The sequence below is a fragment of the Polyodon spathula genome, chromosome 14 (genome assembly GCF_017654505.1).
Source record: "Polyodon spathula isolate WHYD16114869_AA chromosome 14, ASM1765450v1, whole genome shotgun sequence".
Classification (NCBI taxonomy): Eukaryota; Metazoa; Chordata; class Actinopteri; order Acipenseriformes; family Polyodontidae; genus Polyodon; species Polyodon spathula.
Genome location: NC_054547.1, coordinates 30,870,136 through 30,895,643, shown reverse-complemented (window position 1 = coordinate 30,895,643; position 25,508 = coordinate 30,870,136). Strand labels below are relative to the sequence as shown.

The window sequence follows — 25,508 nt, the reverse complement described above, 5'->3', positions numbered from 1 at the left end:
TAAACTTTTTGCGTACGTCCAATGAAAACAAAACGTTAGTTTATTTTTAGATATGTATGTAGATTGGAATGCTAACCTCTTTGAATATCGACCTACTATGTAAACTCATAAACACGTCACAAAGTAATTTCCCTATTTCTTTACAATATATTTTGTACAATTTTAATTATAAAATTAATTAAACGTTTGTTTACGTTAGTGATATTTGTGCTGCTTTGTACACGTATCATCAACACACAGTATGTGAACTACTCTTATAAATGGTATAAAACACGACTCACTACAAATCTGAAGGAAAACATTGCAAACTTTTCCAGACCAAGAGAAACACTTACATTTACATTTCTGTACTAAAACTGAAGTATTTCTCATGTAGTTATGTGTTAGTCTATTTTTTGTGTGCTTTAAACCATTGTGAAATGTAGTGAATTGAACCCTGTCAGAGACGTCGTCTATTTTAACAATCTCTCATGGGGTGAATGGTACTGGCTGCCTGATCCAGTGCAGGTGCAGAGCTGGGGGATGGGTTTTTTTTTTACTGTTCAGCCAAAATGCACATTCTGTTCAATAGACCACACACTGTCAGCCAGCATGGCATCAACTCCACACTATACTGCTCCAGCGCAGGGCTTCGCGAGTTCACAAAGTGACTCCACACACACAAATTTGAGTGTGAGTGTTTTAGAGAAAGCACTGTTCTTCAGAATGCATCAAGACAACTATGATTTTGTCTATCTAAATCGACAAATAAGGTTATACAGTATGCAAATTATTGAGCCATATTTGGCTTTTTTTTTTGTTTTGTTTTTTTTGTTTGTTTTTAACTTTAGGTTATGTGTCTACAGCTTTTTTTTTTTTTTTTTTTTTTTTTAAAAAAGGTCCGGCCTTGTTATTGTTACGCTCAAATACAGGTCCATGTGTCGGCAGACGATTGTTATGTATACATAATAGTTTTTACTACCCGGGGGACCCTGGGGGGGGGTTGGAGGGGTCTGTAGGCTTAGGCCCCTGTTCGCTTTTTGCCTGCAGTAAACAAATGGTGACATTCGAAATATGAATAAATCCTTATCATTGCTTAACCGAATCATATAATCCTTTAACACATCTATCGTGTAAGTCCTTGTGCGTATTTTCTAAACAATATCTGCTGTAACACTGAGGCCGTATTGCAGGCAAGTGGATAGAGAAAGCTTCTCCACATTATGTGATATCACCACGAAACAGCCATATAGAGGATTCTTTCAGTTTATGCTTATTGGAATGGCACATGTACGCTGCAATGTCAGCCTCTAATTTTGTGTGTTTACAAAATATCTCCCATTCTGTTATTGTAGAAAAACAAGTCAAAGTTTGAACAAGTTAAACTTTGCAAAACTTATAACACCAACCGAAGCTCGTTTACTGTCAAGTGTTCCATATTTAAAATATTAAACATTTCTTTTATCTTCCTTATTTGTTTGAAACAGTAACAAAGCTGCGAATCTTTAAGTGGCCGGTTTTCCTTGTAACCAGCTTTATGATATGGAAGGAAAAGCTTTGCAGAACTTAGTTATTTCAATCTACCATTCGGATTCTTAAAAGAGGTCGTTTACATTGGGCGCTATTATTCAACAGATTACGAATGCATATGGTGTCAAATACAATCTGCGATAACGAGGAGCAAACTGCTGCTACTCAACCCTTAGTTACCCGGCTATAGATTTCCACTTTACCAACCAAAGTGCTACTTGATCTCCTTTGTGTTGTATTGATGAGCAGACCTACAATTAATCCTCTGTATTGCATGCTTTGCGTGAGACTATAGTGCGCCTTAATCTTATTTAAATATATTTAACTTTTTTTTTTTTAGTGGATGTGTTGAATGAACATATATAGAACAAGTTTTCTGATTCACTAGCAGGGCTACCGAAGTTTATTGTAAAAGGTGTGTGACGTTTACAAGAAAAAATAACACTAATGTCTATTATCAAAAGTGCAGTCATATCAATACAACTGGAAATGATTACATTGCCACACAAACGCAACATTTGTAAACGACTAACATATCTTTATTTTCTATGCCATGCTATATTGACAATGCAGAGCTTTTTAAAGCCAAAACTATAGCCTATCTGTGTATGCATTAAAAAGCATGGTTGTTTGGCATTTCACATTATTGCCGTTTATTGTGGCATTAATTTAATGCGGAGAACAATAACACTTAGTAAACTGTCATTTTATACTTTAATACAAACACATTGTTTGATTACTAATTTGAGTTAATGCGATCTTTATGGCAATATAACAGCGGATAATTGGCCTTTTTTCTGGACAACAATGTAAATCACCATCGCTTTATTATTTAATAACGTCAAACGCTTCGTGGGATTGGCTCCGACAGGGAAGACCTTTTCTTTCTAGGCAGTGTTGTTGTGAATGAACAATGCAGATCTAATTGTGGAGATTTCAGAAGTTGGCTCCTGTAAGTGAACAGCCAAGATATGGAAGTTCAAGCAGATGTCTGCATTTTTTTTTTCTGTCTCTGACAATCACAAACCACACACAGACACCCATGACTTACTGCAGAATTTTTGTTCGCAAATCCTAGCAACACCCTGAATCTCCCTGAAGAAATGAACTCTGCCTTCCTTGGTTTGAACATAACATTTTTTATTAGACAATTTACAAGATGTCAAAGGCTACCGTAATTACTAGAATAACTTTTCACCATATCTTACAAACTTTTTACCATATCTTACAAACTACAACTTCTATAATAATTAATCGAAAAGAAAAGTGTCTTTTTTTTCTTCTTTTTTTAAAACAACTGGAAACTGTTTGAAAACACAGAAATGTTTACTGGTTACTTAATGTGTTACCTTAAAAACAAACGTGGTGCATTATCGTTTATACCCTTAAGTTATGAACGATGTGAGATTCACCACAAATCAATCAATAAAGACATTAAAAATGTGTTTTTTGTTGCTATTATTGGTTTCTGGTTATTTATTGTACGGCAACAAAGTGTATTTGTGAACAACAATAGCTGTAAGCAGCACCGTGCCTCTGTATCCTCTGCTTTTGGTTAACACCATGCTTGGAACAATATATGCTTTGATGCACGAGCTTGGTCTGCATGGGGTTTAGGGTGATGTAAAGCGCCTTCAGTCTTAATGCATCAGAACTATGTCCAGGGAAGTATACAAAATACCAAGCAGAGAAAAAGTGTTTCATTTGAGTGCCTTCACATTTAAGTTAACCTTAAAATCCAACCATAATGACGCTTGATGTACATTGTTGACATTAATCTTACAATCAATTAGTAAAAATATATTTTGAAATAGAAGGCATTTAAAAACAAAGAAGCTATTTTCACGTGTGTGTGTGTGTGTGTGTGTGTGTGTGTGTGTGTGTATAATATATAGATACCATGTGTTGTGGTATATAATATATATATATCTATATATATCAATTATATATACTATATGTGTGTGTATATATATCTATCTTATATAGATATATATATATATAATATATATATAAACGGTTACTATATTTGCCAATGTAATAGCGTATTTGGATAATTTAATTAATTAATGTTACTATATGTTATGTCTTACATGGATATAATAATAATAATAATAATAATCCTTGAGTACATGTGGAATTTATCAGGCTGTATTTATAACTTTTACTTACACTTTTCAAAATGTAATAATGTTTTATGTTTTAGGTATCTGTCAGCACATGGTTAAGCAGCATTATTGAAATATTCTATATGGAACAACAGAATGAATCACTGTAAAAGAGTTTGTGAAACTAGAACATTAGAGGTTTTGTCAAGCTAAAATGTTCTCCCAACACATGCTGTTTTGACTTTGCAAGATAAATGTGTATTTAAGAATGTTTTTTCAAGAAGACTGGAAGACATTATACACTATATGACACACGTTTTAGTAGATTTAAAGATAGGAGAAACCAACATCTTTTGTATAAACAATTAGAAACGTATAGCTGTGAGTGAAAGTAATGATAAGTAAAATGTTTCTGTGAAACGCGCGCGCGGAAGAAGTTACATGAAGTTGTTTGATTGTCATCAAGTGAGACAGGGGTGATGCAAAATAGTACGTAAACGATATCTACTATCAACAGTGCTTTAAGTAATAAAAGTGATCCCTTTTCAAAAGTAGGAAGCATCTAGAGTGCATTTTGTTCCCTTTCTTCCTCTAAAGACCGTATATAATACTCTGTATACCCAGGAACCCTGCTGTAAACATTAATCACCTGTGCTAATTTCTTAAGGTTGCCTTGAGGCGAAAGTAATGTGTTCATTCCATTCTCTCAAACATAATCATTTGCAGGGTTTGTTCAATAAATGTTATACAGCGTTAATAAGCTTGTCGATTCGCTTTCTTCTTATTGGACTATTTGGTGTACAGTTTTAAGGTTTATAGACAGTTCTTTAGTAAGATACACATGTACTTTGTAGCAGTAGTCGTAGTATGGGAATGGAAAAAGACAAACTTTCTACCAAAAACCCTTTAAAATGTTTTTTTGAGAACACTTTACATAGAAAGAAATACAAAACAATCTGTGTAAAGACTGTTTAGGTATCCACACTATTAATCTCGCGTTTAGTCTTTTCTTTATAGAAAAATACATTCATGTAAACTATTAGTCTTAATATGGTCACTATAAAGAAACGAATGTGTGTGTGTGTGTGTGTGTGTGTGTGTGTGTGTGTGTGTGTGTGTGTGTTTTATTTTGCTTTATATGTGCATGTATTTGCCCAAGCAACTGTTGCATTGATCCACCTCAACTAGATTCCTGTAGTCACGGTTTGTAACAAACGCTGTGAGGGACAGAGATAGCAGCTTCTCTGCAGGTGCACGTTGTAACACTGCCATCCGGATATTATGTAGATTACTTCAAGCCCTGTTTGATCGGGGCTTTTAGAATCCAGGAAAACAGCCTGTGACGAACTGCGAGCATTCTATCTTTTGTAAATTATTTCCCGAGGGTATGTCCCATAGACTCTTTTAAGATCCGCTCAGCATAAAAAAAAAAAACAGCATCCACAAGTTTGGATTACTGTCACTATTTGGTTACTGATATTGAGACATGGTTTTCCAAAGCAGTTATGTTTTATTATTTATTATTATTATTATTATTATTATTATTATTATTATTATTAGTAGTAGTAGTAGTAGTAGTAGTAGTAGTAGTAGTAGTAGTAGTAGTCGTAGTATAGAGTGGATATATTTTTTATTGAGGTGCAGAGATGACAAAAAAAAGTAGTTCAGTGTCAACACTTTGCAGAGGTTTGACTTGCAATCAAAAGTGGCATAAAGGCATGCAATTTTTTCCCTGAATCCTAAACTCACTATACGCGCAGATCAAAGTTTTTTTTTCAGACGCAGCAGCAGCTCTTCAGCGGGCAGAGATGAGGTATTTTCTAACAGCAGATCTCATTGTTCTCAGAATCCCTCCCAATTTCAGGCTTCACTTGTACGTCCTAAGTTTGTTTGTTAATGACGCTATTACCATCTGGCTTGTCCTACTTTCCAAGAGATATAAATCTCCAAGTTTCATTGTCCGAATTAGCATTAAAGTGCCAACATGCATATAACAAAGAGGCTTTCAATTTTAGTAACCTCTTAAAGTGAATGGTTTATGTTCGAACTTAAAAAGAAAACACTAATAATAGAGAAATCTCGGGGGTGAAACTGACTTGTGCGTAAACTAAATACAAAATATTCTTAACGTGACATTGATCCGTTTATGTTGAACACTTTCTATAAAAAAAAAAAAAAAAAAAAAAACTGGTGTACTGTGAAAATATCCTCAGAATCAATTTAAAAAAAAAAAAGTTCCCAAGGGTTGAATATAGGTGGCAACCTTGAAGTTTTACAGGTATGTTAAACGGTATTAGAACATACCCTTGTATATACATAACACCCTGTGGATAGTATCAATGATTTAAAAGTCAACACTGTTGCCCCTCCAAACCCCCCCCCCCCCCCCCCCCCCCCCCCATTTTATTTTTTTTAAGCTGTCAGTGTTTTGTGTGCTTTTAGAAGAACGGGTTTACAAAAGCTGGGCTGGTTTATCAATGGACCCCTCAATGGCTCATTTTGTTTCCGTTGCGCAGCCTGAGCACTGTGAATGGAAATAAGAGGAGAACGCATCCCCAAACGCGTGGGCTTGTTTACAACCCAGCTAGCTGAATAGAAACTGTTAATGCATTGTGGATTTCAACAGATTATTGTGCCTTATACATAATATTAAATGGCTAACATTCACAATTGTTTCCAATAAAGTACAATCGTTTATTCATTATGTCCTTAACCTAAGTTAGAAACACTCAAGTTAATCAAAAGATGAGCTCCATAGTTTGTTTATTAAAACGATTTGAATGAAAAAGGAAAAGAACGTAGGTTGCTGCATTGTGTCAGAGACTTATAGATTAGTAGTAATGATAAACTAAGACAAAAAAAGATGATTTTATATATGTGTATAAGTCCAATAGAATAGTGACTATTCTTTTATTATTTTTATTATAGGCTATAAACTGCATTTAAAAACAATGCATAAGGGAAGCTTTCACGTCTGCTTCTGCCCCGTTCAATCGTTCAAGCCGGCATAACACGTGAAAAAATCCAGCAGCATAAAATCTTAATCGTTGATCATTTTTAAATGGTTGTGTTAAATATACTCAATTATATGCATGACTTCACTCCAACAGTAAATTCTATTCTCCAGCTGCTTGCCTGTTCTATATACAACCAGCACTGGAAACTCGATTATGTTGAATCCATACATTTCTATGGATTTCATCAACCTAATTAATGCTCCAGTGTGGTCCATGGGTCTAAAACTCTGAATGGTTCTTTTTCTACCACCCTATTGGAGACATTGCTGGAATGTAAGAGGTCTCTTTCATTTATTCTCAGGGGGTCAATTCGAGTCTTTGATGGGAGAGGTAGTAAGCAATGACAAACATAAAGCAAGATAAATCAGCTGCAAAATAAATAAGAAGGGGCTGCTAATTGTTTTTTGTAAAATAATTAGGTATGTATCATAGACATTTGCAATATTCTCATTAGAACAACATGCTATATAACAAGGAAAGAAAATTCACCATATAATAAATAGCTTCAAACTTTATTCGTTATAGCAATTTCTTCATTTTAGTTTTTGCTAATTTTTTTCTTCTTTCAAATTCTTAAATAAAGGCATCCCTAATTAAACACATGTTACATATATTATGAGTAGGCCTACCGTTTGTGGAATTTCAATGAACATTAAAAACATATATTCAGTTATTATTTTCAGTTATTATCAAAATTAAATTACATAATTCCTATCGTTGTTGACAAGTTTCCTCCAAACCGGTTTAGAGGTTTAGGAGTGTCTCTTTAATGTATTTTAGCAGCCCCTTTCAACCTCACACCTGTCCGCCATCCTAACCGCTTTTCACGCCACATTATTGCAGTCTGAAAAGCTTGATGATTGTTAAGAAAAAAAAAACTCATCAGATTTCCCATTAATTTTCACAGGCACCTGTTGCACCGAAGAGCAACTTCAAGGAGACAGACACTCTGCATCACATTTTAGGGCTGCCAATCCCTGCAATGCGATCTGGATTTCTTTAGAAGAAAGCCTAATCAGTTTCTATGACGGAATCCCAAAGATACTGCACTGTTACACAGAATGAGGATGCCCAGCCTCCAGGTGAACTGCTTTGTCGCATTTCTGCAGAACAGTTAAATACTGCCAGTGCCTTGAGATAATAATTAAACGCATACGTCCATAAATACACTTTTGAGTTGTGTGTTTATATATATATATATATATATATATATATATATATATATATATATTATATATATATATATATATATATATATATATATATATATATATTATTATATATAATCTGGTCAAACTCAATTGTAACTTGTAATTTGCACCTGCATATAACGAAATATGGGACAGGTAAGGTACAACAAGGGCAGAAATATGGCAATCAGTGTGGGGACTCGGTTATTGCATTCGGTTGTAAATAAGGAGAGTTCACACGCTGATCGAGTGACTGAAGAGAACAAGCGAGTCATTTTAATCAGGTGGTTATCTCCTCATCGTGGAGATCAGAGCTCTATCACTCCTGGGCTAGTCATTGTGTCCCCTCCTGGAAATGACAGCTCCCTCAGAAACGTGAATCAGGTCCCTGGATGAGATTTCACTGTCTACTGCACTAAGATTCCGCTATTACCATTGTACAGTCAAACGAGCCCTGTGTGTGTCCTGGGCATTTAGTCTGTAACGAGGTAGTATCACTTTTCACTTTCTGCATTAAAATAACTTGCAATGCCACTTTCACATTGTCACGGAAATATTGACGATGCAGTTTATGTAAAACTAATAGAAAATATTATGATTTATTTTATGCAGAATATATGTACTGTAGGCTAGACTGTAAAAGAGTTTCTTTTCGTTTTTTTTTTTCTAAATTACTGTAAAAGTTGTTTAATATTAGTGTAAACTACTTTAAACATGTTGCATCTTTAGTAATACGAAAACATTCACTACAATGTATCTACAAATAAAGTTTTATTAACTCAATATTAATTGAAAAATGTACGCAAAATACGTTTTTATTTATTTATTTATTTATTTATTTATTTATTACAGTGTATGCAATAAATTATATTGTTGAAATTATCTTGAACGGTGTCACTCATCTCCACGCTTTGATATAAACATGTTTAAACACACACACACACACACACACACACACACACACACACACACACACACACACACACACTAATAGATTATAGAGATACTTTGTGTAAACGTCAATGCCAGCAAATTGTGGGCACGCTCAGGTAACATCGTTTCGGACTCGGTCATATTTCGTTTGCTTCAATCTTGATGGACATTATGCCTTTATAATACACCCTACACGTGTATCCTGAAACACTGCCATTGTTTGGAGATAGAGTGACTATTTAAACGATAAGGCAAAAAGGACATGTTACTGTGAGAAAAAAAAGGTCCTGATTAAATTATTTTCTGATTTTTAATTCTTGGTGGTCTGTCAAAACCTAAAAGTATTGTTTCTTATTTTGAAGTTATGGCAGAACAATAAAAGAAAGTGTAACGTGGATGATTGCGATTATTGTTGCTCGGGATGTTTTTATTCGTCTGTATTTACAAAGCATGTCTACCAAGTGCTTATACACCTTTTCTGTATAAAGCGAAAAATTTTACAAATCTAGCAAGCTGTGCGAAAACTGCGCCACTATTGATTGTTTGTCACCTTGTATTTGTCACATTCAATAAGTGTTTCTGAAGTTTTGTTTACTGCCACCTGGGCAATAATAATAATGAGTACAATAATTTAACCGCGCAACTTATTTATCTCCCGGAATGTCCCTCAAGCTCTCCTCATATCAATCGATCGTTTCCAATATTCTCTGTATTGCAACTCTGTGTATTTTAATGGCATTGAATAGTATTGCCTAGTCTGTGTGTTCAATTTTCTTTAATATGCATCTGTATAACTCTTGTGGTTAGCTTTAACTTAAGGTCTGCGGATAAACCAGTTGGTAACACCCATTACATTGTATTAATGTATTTAAAAATGTTAATGCAATATGACACGTTGTTATAACTTTATTATACATTTTCATTACACATGAGTCTGACACAACAGCCACCTAAACAATGGTACATATATCATTATCTAAAAGCGCACCTGTATTATCAAAAAACTGAGCATTTTCACAAAGTTTTAACACATGAGTTATTTAGGGCATTTGTTTTTGTTTGTTTTGTTTTATGAATACAATTAAAAATAACATTTAGTGAAAGTTCAATCATTTTTTTTGTTTTTTGTTTTTAAATAACATTCTAGCAACCAGTGGGGAAATATTAGCTATGTGTAGCATCCCACATTGAATAATTTTTTTTGAAAAATTAAAAAAAAAAAAAGTTGGTTTTAGAAACTGGTTTGTCTATGGAAAGAGATGACGAGCTTTGAGTGATTCCAATCATTTCTTAACTGTCTCATTCATCATCACGCATTACTTACACAGCTTAAGACCTGGTCAAGATAGGGCTAGTGCATTAGGAGTGTTATAGCACACAGTTTACTAACCTCACTTCAACTGAAAAACACTCACAGGGCATAACAACAAAACAACGGTATGGGCTTATTCATTAGTTAAACTACTTCTAAAATCTGTAGCAGTCTGACGTCAACTATAAGATTTTCAGAAACCAAAATGGAAAGGTAGGCTACTAGAGTAGTCCAAAAAATGCAATACTATATTTATTTACTCGTGCAGATAAAGCATAATAAAGCAGTTAAAAAAATATAATAATAAAAAAAGCACAGAACAACTATAGTATAAAGAATCTGTTTTTCTTTTTTTTAAAAAGGTGTTTATTATTCTTTTCTGGCTCATTGTCAAGGTCAATATTTGTTCTTTTCAGAAGTTTTTTTCTCATTGTAATGGCCTCCATTAACTCTGTGTTCTAGGCTGTTGAGGAAGTTCTGTGTTATAGCCTGAGCACGAACAATTCCTTAATTTTAAAAACAACAAAAGGGTTAAGAAAGTCAAAGACCTTTTTTGTGTTAATTTTCATCTCAGTGTGTTCCATGGTCAATGGAAGCTGAAATCCCAGATTAATTCCAATAATCACTGACATATCTAGTTTCTTTCAAAACCAAAGGTACAATCTGCAATAACAACAAAAACAAATTGTGAATAAAGTAATAATAAAAAAACACTGCCAAAGTCTAAAGAGATGCCAACAATTAAGACAGCCAAAAAATGGAAGCAACATTTGCATTATTGCTTATTAGATTCTTGAAATGTTGTTTCCCCTTTTTTCAGTAAGTTGGATAAGCTTGGGGTGCCTCGTCACCGTGGAGACTGCCAGAACAATTCAGCTGAAGTTTGAAGGGGTCAGCTTTCAGGGTCAACAACTCCGGCCTCTCCCTGCGCCAGCTTCTGTTGGGCCTGGGACTGCAGTTGGAGTGTTAGCCCAGGCCTAGCTTTGAGTGGTAGGCCATTCCAACTCTGATATACATTTTTTGAGTGAGTTCACAGCCTGGGCTCTCCAGGTGGCCTGTCAAATCGATTTTGACCCTGTGACCCTGTCTAGCACAGGCATGGTTGACAACCTAGGCAAGGATTTAGCTGGCAATGACAGATTTCCACTGAGTGCTGTGAGGGGGCCCTTCAGAACTGGGTGTGTGCTAGGTGGTCATTAAAAGCTTATTAAATGTTTTCAATAGCTAAGAAAAGAGTTACTGAATGCATGTGCATTACTTCTGATCTCAGAGAATTAATCAACTCTGAAACACTTTCAGTTCTGAAACATATAAATCAACAGTTCCATATATGCATAGATACATGTGCTGCCTTCCACAAAACTAATCTTTAAATGGAATTGTAATTTACTGTTAGAAGAAGAGTATGGGGTTTTAACAAAAATAATTTGTTTGCTTCTGGTACTTATTATAGACCGGTGAAACATTAAGCATTCATGAGATATTAGTTCAGTTAAAACAATTTCTTAATAATTGTGGTAGCTAGATTCAGTCTTCTTGGCTGGTGTGCCAAGTTCCATTTTCAAGCATTTTACGAAGCATGGAAATACTTATGACCTCAAAAAAGAAAGACTTGTGTGACCATTGAAGATGTGATCCAACACATTACCACCATGCTAGAGTTGTCATCAGTGTCCTGGGTGTTAGATAGATGCTGGTTAAAGACACAAGAGACAAGAAATCGCTCTCAATTACAGAAACCATGATACAACCATGACACATTTCTACCTGAGAAAATGAAGTTCAAATTGCTGAAGTCACTTATGACAGAAATTATTTTATGTGGTGCAATGAATGTATCTTCGAGAGTGACAATTCTACAACCAAGTTGTTAACCAGTTTTACTAAAATGAATTTTATCTAATTCTACTGAAGAAATTTTAGCTTTTATAGTCATCAAAAGTGCACCAAATGGTTTTTATATAGCAGTTGTCAGTATCGATACACATACAGTTTTAATGCTTAGGAACAAAGAGGATCAATTGAGGATGATTAGAAGCCTTTTAACTATAAGCAACTATTAAGTTACCCGTGTAAAATAGAAATAATATACATATTTTTGGTGGTATGTATCTGAAAAAAAATGTTTAAATATGAAACCGTAGTATTTCTGCTAATTCTCCAGCCATTCTACCTACACTTCAATGTGATTTGTCAGTTCTTGATGTACAGTACTTAGGATTATTTTGGTAGGCTACTTTAACACAGAATATACAAGAATAAATAGGCTGTTATGAAAAAAACAGTAAGTGTTACTGCATAGAACAACTGCTGAAAAAGTTGCAAATAAACTCTATTATACAAATAGGATCTAGATGATTTTAACAATCAAGGGCTATCTTTAACATTGTACAGTGGGCGTGCTATTTTTTGCAAAGAAACTAGATCTAAGCTCCAGTTTGAAAATAACAGTACATTATTCAAATTATTTTTCCCTTTACATTTTATTTAGGCAGCAATGCACCCTGAGCCCACTACAGATTATCTAGACTCTTTTAAACTGGTGAATCTGAAGGCAGTCACATTAACTATACTGTAACATAGACCTGAAACAGCTTATAAACACATTTAGGGAAAATACTTTATATGCACAAAATTCAAGTACTGCCAAAATACTTTATTGACTAGAGCATATACATACGAATATACTTAAAACACAGTTTAAAGTGCTGGATATCATTTGTGGAGTTCAAGATTTGTTTATGGAAAGCCATCTGTAACAAGACATACATGTAAAGAATCAAAGTTACTGTATGTATAATGGCAAAACAAGGTACAGTGCAGGTATTTACTTTTAAAGCACTTTTTTGTAATTTTAAAGCAAAGGTGTTTTGCAGTGTCATTCTTTTTAAGCTTAAGGATACCACAGACATTTGGGTATCATTGTTTCTTGTTTTAACAATCAGTCGAAAGTTTAAGATTTGCATTTTATTTTAGAGTGTTATTTATTTATTTATTTATTTGCTGATGTTCCTGTAATATATATATATATATATATATATATATATATATATATATATATATATATATATATATATATATATATATATATAACTGGACTGAAAATAGCATTACGTTCCTTAATACTGTAGGTTTGTCACATTTTCAGTGTTTTTTTTTCCTTTTTAAAAACTTAGGATTATAAAAGGAAACAAATCTGACTGTAAAATATACTACCATATGTGCAGCTTTTTCAAGCGGCTTTTTTTGTCCCTTCATTCAAATTAAATTTTGCTTTTGTGTCAGTAAATATTAAAACACAAGACTCAGCAAAAGCCCTGATCCATTCATATTCCTCGTTTAAAACTTTAAAATCTAATCAAAGACAACTTTCCCTCCCCTAGTTGGTTTAATACAAAATGTCGGTGGCAGCTGAGATACAGCTGAGATATTTCTGATTACCTTTGAAATAATCAGCTGGACTCAGCTGTATGCAATGATTAGCAGCCTGTTTTATTTTTTTGGCAAGTTGGCATTACTCATCAGTGTCATGGCAGTTTTTGTTTCAAAACTGCTGCTGTTGGAGAAAGAGGGTTTTTTAACAGATCAGCAGTGTATGATGTCAGCATGGAACAGGAGCACAACAAAAGAGAACTCAAAATTATAGTGGTGTTTGCAGGATTACAGGGGGCCCAGTCTGGAGGAACAAAGTTCTTCTTTGAGGGGAAATATATAAATAAGAAATAATAATAATACATACATACTTTATTTAAATAATGCATTAGGCTTGTTGTTATACATAATTAATGTTTTTATTTGACTATTTAAACAAAGTTTTAAAGCTGTTAATCAGATTTCTGAAGAGAAATAAATCAATAATTTTATTTAAGTATAGCCATTTTTTTAATGTTACACAGTTTTGCAATTTTGTTACTGACCAATCAGTTGTATCAAAAGTTTTGCATGCTGATGTGCTGGGGAGGCCAAATCAAAGCTGATCCTCAGAGTCAGCATTGCATGATAATATAAATATAAGTTTATATAAAATAATGTTAATTAGAATTAATATAGATTTAAAGATATAAGTAAAAATGATGTCACAATATATAGAACACCATTACAACGTGTAAGAATAAATCATGGAGTTGAATATAAACAATAACAAGTAGTTGTCATGCCGTCAAACACCTATAAATACCTCCAATGTTTTGATTCAAACACATGCTCCCTTGAGAAAATATATATATATATATATATATATATATATATATATATATATATATATATATATATATATATATATATATATATACGAAGGTCACTCTTGAAATCAGGACTTAAAGGATGTGTTGCTGTAAGAATACCTCTGTTAAGAAAGTGGAACAAAACTAAAAGGCTGAAATATGTACAAGAATACAGAAATTGGACCATGGAACAATGGTCAAAAGTGCTTTGGACTGTTGATGGATGAGCATTTAGAGATATCTCGAAATGAATAGGAAGTAATTTAAAAATATCTCTAAATGACTATGTTTTGAGTGGAATTCCTGTCCATTCAGAGACACCTCCAAATGAACAGGAAGTTATTTCGAGAGCTCTTAATTATTTTGAGATATCTTTAAATGAACAGGAAGTTATTTCGAGATCTCTTAATGATTTCAAGATATTTTAAGCAAACAGGAAGTTATTTAGAGATATCTGAAAATAATTTTGAGATATCTTTAAAACCCCCATTTTAAGATATCTCCAAATGACAGTTTGGTGTGTATGGCAAGTCAAATGATCATTTAGAGATATCTTTAAATATTTAAAGATATCTCCTAATCATTTTGATATCTAAAATTCATTTAGAGATATATTTAAATAATTTAAAGATATCTGAAATTCAATTAAGATATCTTAAAATAACTTCCTGTTCATTTAGAAATATCTCTAAGTCATTTTAAGATATCTTCAAATGAACAGGACGCTATTTCAAGATAACTCGAAATTACTTCCTGTGAAAATGCTCTATGTTTTGAATGGACTTTCTGTCCATTTAAATATATCTCTTAAAGAACAGGAAGTTATTTAGAGAGATCTCTAAATGATCTGGAAGTCATTTCAAGATATCTTCAAATGATTTAAAGATACCTCTAAATGAACAGGAAGTTATAAAAATGCTTTAATTTTAAGATATCTTTAAATGACAGTTTGGTGTATGTACCATGCTAGCAAAATCCATATGGGTTCCATAGTATTTAAAGATATCTGTAACTCAATATGATATATCTTTTTAATATTTACATATGTCTAATCGATTTACATATATCTTAAAAATTGCACAATTAAAGAGATCTGTAATTCAATTTGAGATATCTCGAAATGATCATTTGGTTTGCCATAGTTATAGCAATATGCATTCCTTCTTATAGTAGGGTTGTATGGTGATTGCAAGGAATTGGTACCTTTAGGCAAAGTAAATAAACTGAGTGTTAATAAATCTAATAAATATAAGCTGCTCTGCTGTCACAGAATCAAAGTTGATGTACAATCTGTACAATGAAAAGGTAGTTACAGACATATTTCAGCATCAACAACATCACATTTTTTTGCTTGGAAAAACTAAACATTATTTAGTATTGCAATATACAGAATTTATATTTTACTGATCCATGTCAATTGGTAAACTGTCGAGCTATACATAGAAAATTACATTGGTATAAATTATAGCCAATAAAGGTGGCAACACTTTGCCCAAAAGGCACCAAAAATTGGTGTCACTATATAACAAAAGCAAGACGGTGGGTGACACTGCAGTTATTATGCACAAGCATTCTCTCCACTTAGCCCTCAAACTACCACACAATTCTGCTCAATTAGACTCTGTTGCCAGTGTTTCTTTGAGGTAAGCCCAGTAGTGACTATCCAGGGTTGTCCTTCATATTTGGATTGGAAGGATGGGCAGAGCTTTGTGTGGAAGCTTACGTAGCACCCACACTACACCATGTTTGACTATAGGGGGGAGAGAGAGAGAGAGAGAGAGAGAGAGAGAGAGAGAGAGAGAGAGAGAGAGAGAGAGAGAGAGAGAGAGAGAGAGAGAGAGAGAGAGAGAGAGAGAGGCCAGTGCAGATGCCAGTAAACTGTTCCTTGATCTTGATTGCAGCTCTGAACTGGTTACAATAAAGTAGCAACAGGTGCATTCATGCGGTATGAAAGGTACCAGAGTCAACAGGTCTACCACTGGCTTGAAGTGAACCGGGACTGCAGCTGCTGCTCGAATCACAAAGCCAGCTAATAGTAAAAATGTTGTTTCTTGTGTGAGTACAGTATTCTAATACTTGAAAACTTGTTGACTGGTATTATTTCATTCTTTTCATAGTCATCTGGTCTGTGAAGGTTTGCTGTGATATGAAGATTGGACTGTGTATTTAGTGAACCCACTTATATGTAATCAAATAAAAGCCGTCAGGAGAGAGTATGTGAAAAAGAAAGCCTCAGACAAAAGTGTGCTCAGCTCTGCCCAATCTTATGGAGCATGTGGATCTATTTATGGGTTCTGCAAGAATGTGTGGTGCAAAAGCAAAGTGATGGACATAATTCAAACATCTGCTGATGGAAATGGTATGGTCTTACATGAATAAAGCTAAACATGGTGGAAAGGCCAGATTGGGGATTGTTTAATTTGGAAAACACAACAATTGGACAATGTGTTGGTTGCTGGGTCAACATACAAGCTTGTAAAGAGAACAAGGTCAGATTTATTCCATGTAGAAATCTGAAGAATAGATTAGAAGTGGACTCACTGCCTGAACAAGCCCATCAAGGCCTAGAAGCAAGCATGAAAACACCTGAATCTGTGAAGGAATTTGGTCTAATTTCTGCAAGGTTGATTCTGTAACTGTGGCTAATAATATATATATATATATATATATATATATATATATATATATATATATATATATATATATATATATATATATATATATATCTAATCTATCATTCGCTTTTAAGGTAGAATTGGGAGACATTAAATATTTTTAAGGTAGAATTGGGAGACAATAAATATGTGGACATAAGAGTCATGAATAGGAAAACTGTATGTACTTTTGAATTAAAATTAGTTCTTTTTTAAAAAAATGAACTTCAAAATCAAATTTTTTCATGAAATGTGGGATTTCAGATTGATGTATGGGGAGGACATTTGTAGAATTCTGTTATGGAAAGGACGCATGTGTAACATACGTCCTGGCCTTTGGATGAGACGTAAAACCGAGGTCCTATTGTAAGTGAGTCTGCAACAGCAGTTGTGATGCATAGTTCACCCCCAGTCTCTGTAAGTCGTCTGCTAAATGACTAATAATAATAATAATAATAATAATAATAATAATATACTGTTTCCAAAAAGAAAAGTGCCGTATAATGCTTCCTTACCTGCTTTATAATTCTGCTCCTTTATTTAATGATCAATGTGTTCTTAAGCATGAGAGAAAATGCTTTACTTCATACAGTAAAAGATCTAGACCTAATGATTATGGCTAACACATATTGCAATGTAGGTCTTGGAATCTTTTAGGAGATAAACTGTAATAAATCAGAACTACTTGACAATAAAAATGTGCAAGACAATATCTGTTTGTGAAGTAATGAAAATGTACATTATATAGAGGCATGATCAAAGAAATATCTAAAAGCCTGGAGCACATTCTTTAGGTAATTATGCTTGTTCATATAAATTTAGGATTGGCCTGCGGGGTTAATTAGAATCCACTTGTTTCTTGTCATGTAAATTAGGCAAGGAATACAGTTTTACTGCAAATCGAGTCCAGTAAAAGAACAGCAGTGGGATTAGAATGCAAATAGATTTTACATCTAGAGACAAATCCCACCTGTATGCATAGCTTGAATAATCTTGTAGATAATAGGTGCTTAAGGAATTTTAATGGGCACCAATGATATTTTTAAAGTCATGACGTCCCAAGGTATATCCCATTCAGAATAACTGCACAGTGGGGGGTCCCTTAGTCCCTACAGCCTGAAGAAGGGTGTAAGCATATGATCAAAAGCAATTTGCACAGAAAATAAAAACAAGAAAATAACACAGAAAAACCTTGCCCAATCACACCATTCTTCAAAGATCATAGATTGTCAGTTGTCATCCTCATGTGGTCCTAGTAGAAGTGATACAAGAAAGGCTGAAACAAAAGTATAAACGAACACTGTGAGAAAGCCTCTTCCCCCACTCTTGGAAGTCCTAACCCAGCTTGAACCTGAGGACTGACTACTATAATGTCCATCATTACACTATTTTGGTTCTCTCAAACAAGGGAACAATCCATGTTTCTGTACCTTACTATGCCAAAAAACACAACTAGGGATGGCATCAACAGGCCCTAAAGGCAGGACTTTGTAGGTCTAGCCAACCACCAACAAACCCTCTTTATACTCCCATTCCTAGGAAGAATTATGATGGCAGTGCCTTGCAGTTGATCAGTCAGATCTCTGGTGGGCTAGGAGATCAGTCCTGTAATTGTGACGTACTGTAAAACAGCAGCTCCCATTCATTAGATGCCCGTGTGTAATAAACCACCAAAAAAAAGAGGCAGCTGCAGTGTGCAGAGCCAAACAAGGCCGCTTATTCTTTGAGGCCTAAACTTTTTAATTTGCTGCTGGGCAGCACGTCTCTCTGAAATTCTTTGTGATTATACAGTCGTGCCCTCAGATTCCAAAAGAGGTTTGTTTTTGAGGTTTTGGGGCCGAGGACAGTTTCTCTTTAAATGGGCTGTGTATAAAATCGGACTGAAAAGGAAAAGTCAGGACTGATAAACAGTGAAGCAGAGACACTTCTGTATACCTGTACGCCTTCTTCAAAAATGTAGTTTTTATCGATTCGAACTGAGTAAAATGTAGCTCCACTTCTTTTTAACTTATAAGTACCACTAGGTAAAACAGATTTCTATCAGTAAAAAAGGTGTCAACACGAGGTGTCATTTTCCACTGATGGTGGTATTTAGAGCTGTTTTTATGTCTATTTATAATTAATTCCATTTGAGAATATTCTGTTTCTATCCCTCTGTCACCCTCACACTATCTCTCAATAGCTGTCTCTTTCCCTTTCATTAACCACACCCTTTATGGCTGAAGAACAGAAAAGTAGACTTGTAGGTAAGTAATGGGCTTACAAGCTCAAAACAACCTGTTATCGAAAAGCCAGCTCTTCATTTAGGGTTACATTACAGCCTATTGAGCTACCCCAGTGTTTAGGATAGACTTTCACAAACAGCACAACACTCTTCTTAAGACAAATCATTATTATAATTATCATTATACGTATGTACTTATTTATTTTGCAGTATCCATTAAATTTCCTTGAGATTTCTAAGTCTGTTTTACATGCATTCAAATAATATAAATGGGTAAAAAAACAACAGCCTTGGTCCTAACATCAGAGTACTTGAAAGCAACAGTAGTAATGTTTTGAATATTAGTAGTTGAATATTATTAAAAGCACCTTGTATTCCTGTCATTTAAAAGCCAGGTGCAAGGCATCATGGTAGCACCAATGTAAACCCCTAACCCTTCCCCCATACCCTTTTGTCTCTCCCCACAGGGATAAAATACTGTAAATTCCAGAGTTCCTTTCACTGCGAACGAAAGTGTCACAAGGTTCTGATGCAGCCAAGTGAAAGAAAATCAGACATCCTGGAGTTCTTGCAGGTGGTGGGCATTTCAGAGAGACCCACAGGGAGAGGCACATCTGCAACTGTCACGGGCCATTGTTCTGGTTACCACAGTTTTGTTTACTTGTTTGTTTGATTGACTAACCTTCTTTAAGCAGAGCTGCTAGAGTCTTTGAGATTGTAATTGTTATTTCACAGGAATTCAGTAAATGCCTGTAAGTTGTTTTCTTATATATACATGTAAAGGTTTCCCTTTCATTTTTTTTTCTCTTTGCTGCAGGTCAAGGATTCCATAGGAAAAAGTCTGCTAAAGTTATTAAGTTTAAGTACATAATTATTCTGTGTAATTGTTTACTGTAATTATATTATTAAGGTCTTGTTTTACAAATTTGCACAAGCCAACACCTGTACTGCAAGGCAACAGCATTTGATGTACTATAGTAGATTTTTCAAGGTGCACATTACAAGAAATCCAAGGCTGCTATGTGAGTGTGTTTCATATTCTTTCAATTTTTTATAGCTATGAACAAGGAGATAGAATCAAACAACCAATAAATCTCATCATGATACGTGAACAACATCACAAATTGGAAAACAAACTTCTAAACAAATACACAGAAAGTAAAGCTCAATAAAATATATAATATCAACTCGCCCACTCAACCACAGCAGACACCCAGGCTGTTATAGAGGATGAGATCATTTGGCACGGTTCATGCCAGAAAATGATACCTCTGCAAACCAGAATCCGTTTCATGACAATATAATTTTTTTTGGTTGCAGTTCTGCTTGCAAGTGTATAGTACCTCTCAATCAGCACACAACAGAGAATGAAAGACAGCGACCTCAGAGCACCGGGGTATTCGGACAATATATGGAAATTTGTACCTGGTGGCTCAAGATAGCAACTGGGGCAGTTTGTGTCTGAAATTACCATTGAAATGTTTATGTGAAGTAGCACTGGCACTATGGTTTAGACTGCATGTTATATATTACACGAATGTCGTTTGGTCCTATGGTGAACCCTATATTTCTCTTTGGTTCTGTGGTGGGCCCTATATTTCTCTTTGGTTCTCTGGTGGACCCTAAATTTCTCTTTGTTGCTGTGGTGAACCCTATGTTGTGTTGAATTGTGTTGAAACCCAGGCTTTCAGAGGTGTGAAAAGCACAAGAAGCAAGTGAATTAGCTATAATATTACTTCTTTAGCAAACTATGAAATTGTTTTAATTCATGACTATTCTTCACTAAAATCAATTCTTCCCTATTTGAAGAGGTATGGTCCAAATTCATTCAGTTACCTTCACCAAAAAAGCTGATGAAAATATTATTCTTGAGGATAAAGTAAATCAGATTTATTTGCATTGTATTGTTCTCAATAAAGTTAGCTTTTAAGGAATATCAATTACATTTCAATGGTACATTGGGACTGGTGTGCTTGTATTTGCAAGTGCAACACCCTTTCACCGGGCTGTTTCTAAGATTTCTTTTGAATCCATCCATGGTTTTCATAGGCTCCATGTAGTGACATCTGAAAACAAACAACTTCCATTAACCCATATATTATAAACTTCTTCCTTCATCTAGGAAAATAGTTCATTACAGTCAGCAAGGGACCTTTATTGTAAGTAGTTTCAAGGGGAGTTGGGGGATACATAAAAACAAAAGAAATAAATTTGATTTAAATTCTGTCCTTAAAAAAGGAAATCTGGCACAAATCCACTTGGTGAAAGTTTCTTCCAGCTGTGCTCACTCAGGAGTTTTGCATTTTAACCTGCATTGCAAAAGGAAACTGATGTGGACAGTTCTGTCTCTTCCCTTGAACCTGGTTGGATTTGAGCATGGGCTGCACAGGGGCTGAGTGGCTGGAGGAGTGGTCTGGGCTCTTGGTCTTTGTATCCAGCAGGAGAAACACTGGGACCCTGCTGGGAAGGACATGCAAAGACTTCCCCCCTCCAAGAGAACTAGACAAAAGCACATTACATGCTTGCAAATCACCTCTCTGATGTTATTTCATTTACCACAGCCTGGTGGATGGTTGCTTCATCCTTGCAAACAGTTTTAAGCTTCATAAGGTCTTTCTGTTCCACTGCAGTGGTCACTTATCCCACTATGCCTCATATTGGAATGTTCCTTCTTCTTCTTCTTCTTCTTCTTCTTCTTCTTCTTCTTCTTCTTCTTCTTCTTCTTCTTCTTCAACCTTCCAACCTTCTCTCCATTCTTAAGCACTTTTTTTCTCACACTGAAAAGCATGAATCTGCTTTCTATGCCATGAATTTTCTAGGAGAATAAACAGTGGGATGAGTTCGCTGTTGATAAAGTCTATTGACCCTTCAAGGATCAACAATTTTGAAATGGATCATTTCAACACAATATAGGTCTTTCTTCAGCACTTTTGAGGATGTGTCTCACAACATTAAAGCAAGAGAAAAATCATTAATTATAAGAAGCAAGACTGGTGCAATCATGAGTGGAATTTTGTCCACAGATACAGTTTATAAATAACTAGAAAGATATATGGAAGTTAATTTTGATAGACAAGGAAAATATATCCTCCATAGAGAGGGACTAATAAGCAAGATAGCTGGAGTATGGTATAATGACATTTTTGTTCACCCTTTTTTTAAATATTATTTATTGCTGACCATGGTTCTGTTAATTGGATTTTCAGGACACCTGTACTTGCATAGAGTATCCAGGGGATTATTCTAGGGATGGGCAAATCAGCTCTAATTTGTGTCATACACACACACACACACACACCTCAAACCTTATCCAGTTTGGGTTTATTTGATCAGCTTCAAACTGTCAAAGATTTTCTGTGCCTTAAACTGGCAATGAGGTTATAAAAAGATACTACTAGCGGCTACAATCTCCCTAATGCATTTCAAATTATATTGCATCCTGTGTTATCAGTTTCCTTAAAAGGGTTTCCTTTCCTGAAAAATATTCTCTTTTATTAATAACTTAAAATTGCCTAAATAAAATAAAGCATTCATTGAATAACGGTTATATTCTCCTTAATTGTAAATACTATTATATTATTATACTTTGCTCATAATGCAGTTATACAACATTCTTTCTATGCTAACATCGACTGCACTAGTTGCGTTGCACATACTTGAAAATGGTGCCATAGGTAATGAGTTTCAGTATGCTAAGAGGGTCAAACAGAGGAGTGCGATTAGCGCTCATTAATTGGCAGCCCTAATATATATTAAAGATGGGCAGAATACAGTGGTTCCAAATAATTTTCCTTTAAGGTCTCACTGAACCAACACATTTCAATTGAAAGCTGGTTAAACTTTTAAATCACACAATTAGGTTGTGCTGTGTGTATAATCTCCAAAGTGCTTTCAGTTAAAACAAATTGTTGCCTTTTAATCTGTAGAAAGGTGAGTTTCGCGTGGCCAGTGCAGAGCCTTGTAATTGCTAAGGTGACCATATAACTCCATGTGCAGAGGAACGGTTTGGGACAGTTCAGGCTTTTCAACTCGCAACCCAGTGCATTCTGGTACATTTTACTTGTCTCAGGTACCATTCTTACCTTTAAGAGAAGCAGGATTACGCTTACCAGAATGCATTGGGTTGTGAGTTGAAAAGCTGAACTATCCAGCTGAACATCGAGCCATGTGGTCACCATATTAAATTGGCAAGTTAAAATCCGACAATTCCCTTTGAATCGAAAATCCAAAACTAATAACGTAATTTAAGAGCGTCACAATGTTAAATGTTGGTTTAGGTTTTTATTATTATTTTTTAAACCCCACATGAAGATGTTACACACTATTGTTATGCTTATACGTTTACAATGTTGATCTGCATTGGCCACGTGAAACTCACCTGTTTACAGATTAAAAAGCGACAATTTATTTTTAATTTAAAGCACTTTGGAGATTATACACACAGCACAACCTAATTGTGTGATTTAAAAGTTTAACCGGCTTTCAATTGAAATGTGTCATGTCAGTGAATCACTGTATCCGTCCCATCCCTAATATATACATATGCCCTAATATATAATATATATATATATATATATATATATATATATATATATATATATATATATATATATATATAATATATAATATGACTTATAATATTGATAAATAGTTTGCAAATTATTTGACTTATTGTAATAAATTAAATAAAGTATGGAATCCAGTTTGCAAATGGAAAACTGTTATGTAAACATATTGAATTACTACTTTGTAGTTTTCCATATATTTAACAAAAAACTGACAAAAATTGAAAAATGTGACATCTAATCATCTTAATTATTTCTCAAGCCTAAAATTCTTGGTGATGCAAAACTTCTGGCCATAGCTGTAATTGTTAAAATAAAATGGGTTCATTTATAACATTCCATCTTTCAAGTCCTGGATATTCCTTAATAATTTATGCAACCTGAACTATGCCCTCTAAATGTCAAATGTCAAATAATCTCCTAAAAGGCTAGGAGTATCTTTCAGTTTTTATTAATTGCATTCTTACAGTCTGCTTTACAACAACATAGTTACACATACTTTTTATCGGGTTTGGGCATGTTTCTTTCAGACCAGTAGCACAGGTATGGGTCTTAATGTTGTTTATAACACAAGTAAATAGTCTAGTGTTTGTTAACAACTCATCACATCACAGAATAATTAGTACAGGCAATAGTGTCTGTGGTTAAAAAGTTGATTTTTTTGGGGGGGGGGGGGGGGGAGGTTATAGAGGTATTTACAAGGTGTTTGAACAGGTAATTAGCAGCCAAGACCAGGCTTTAGGAACTTCCCATGGTCACCTCGAATTGAGAATACGTAATGAGCTGGAGGGCTCGATTCTTCATGGATGATTTGTTCAGAACAATGACCCCAAACAGAACTGAGTAAAGGACTCACAATAGCAACTGGAGAGGCCCCTAGGCTCTCTCCCCATCAGTTTAGAAGAAAGAAAAATAAAATCAGGAAGTGCGGTTTTTCAAGTCCACTCTCAGCCTGTGCTAAATGAAAGCCTTAGAAGTAATTTAAAACTTTCTAAATTTCACAATTTCACAAAAAAAAAAAAAAAAAGATTTAGTATTTGAGAGATAGGAGAACAATTACTGGAAAAAAAGCTTTTGAAACACTGTTGACATTGCGAAACATTAGACCCAAAATAAAACAAATAGACAAACATTTTAGTCAATGCATTTAGCACTGTATAGATGGTGATTCTAGTTGCATGTTTACAACCTTTCGAACCCTTAACAAAAAGAAAACAATGTTTTTGACCAGGTGGTTTCAATTTAAATGGTCTTATACGAAATAACACTTTGAAGAGTCTTATTGAATGTTGTTGCCAACCACTCCAAAAATATTTATCATTGGACAGTGTTAAATATCTACAGTATGCATTTCAAATTTGAGACACTGCTTACATAGACTATACTCCAGCAGGCCCCACAAAAGTGTCCACAATTACATGCAGTCGCTACTCTCTATCAGTCCCTTAACCTTTCCTGTCACTAAAAGAACACTGAGCAAATATATTGTAATTCATGATGAGGTAGTAAATCCATTAACACTGGCTGTGATCCATCCATGTCAAAAAGAGGCCTGTAAATGTTTAACTTTTTGTCTTTACAGTAATTATAGTGCTTGTGCTCATGTTTGTCTTCCCAGGTGTGACTTCCTTTAAATAATAAGATAAATGGTTTGCCAGGCTAAGATAGTGCTCCTCATCATGTTAAAGCTGCTTAAATTCCCAATCAAAATGTTTGTCTTTGGAAATGATGATTACACACACACCTGTGGGCTCTGTCTTGGTAGACAATTCAAAT

General features: G+C 34.5%; 1 long non-coding RNA gene across 5 annotated transcripts in view; it reads left to right on the top strand.

The window, feature by feature from the left end:
- LOC121326937 overlaps positions 1-22,988 on the top strand; it is a 55,902-nt gene extending 32,914 nt beyond the window's left edge. For 2 of the 5 annotated variants that reach the window (XR_005951514.1, XR_005951512.1), the window contains exons 4-6: positions 7,539-7,713; positions 10,887-11,056; positions 19,635-22,988. This is a non-coding gene — a long non-coding RNA (uncharacterized LOC121326937). Of the gene's footprint in view, positions 1-7,538; positions 7,714-10,886; positions 11,057-16,406; positions 16,958-19,634 lie in introns of those variants that run through there. The other 3 variants (XR_005951513.1, XR_005951515.1, XR_005951516.1) reach the window with 3 other exon arrangements.
- Positions 22,989-25,508: the final 2,520 nt, after the last annotated feature.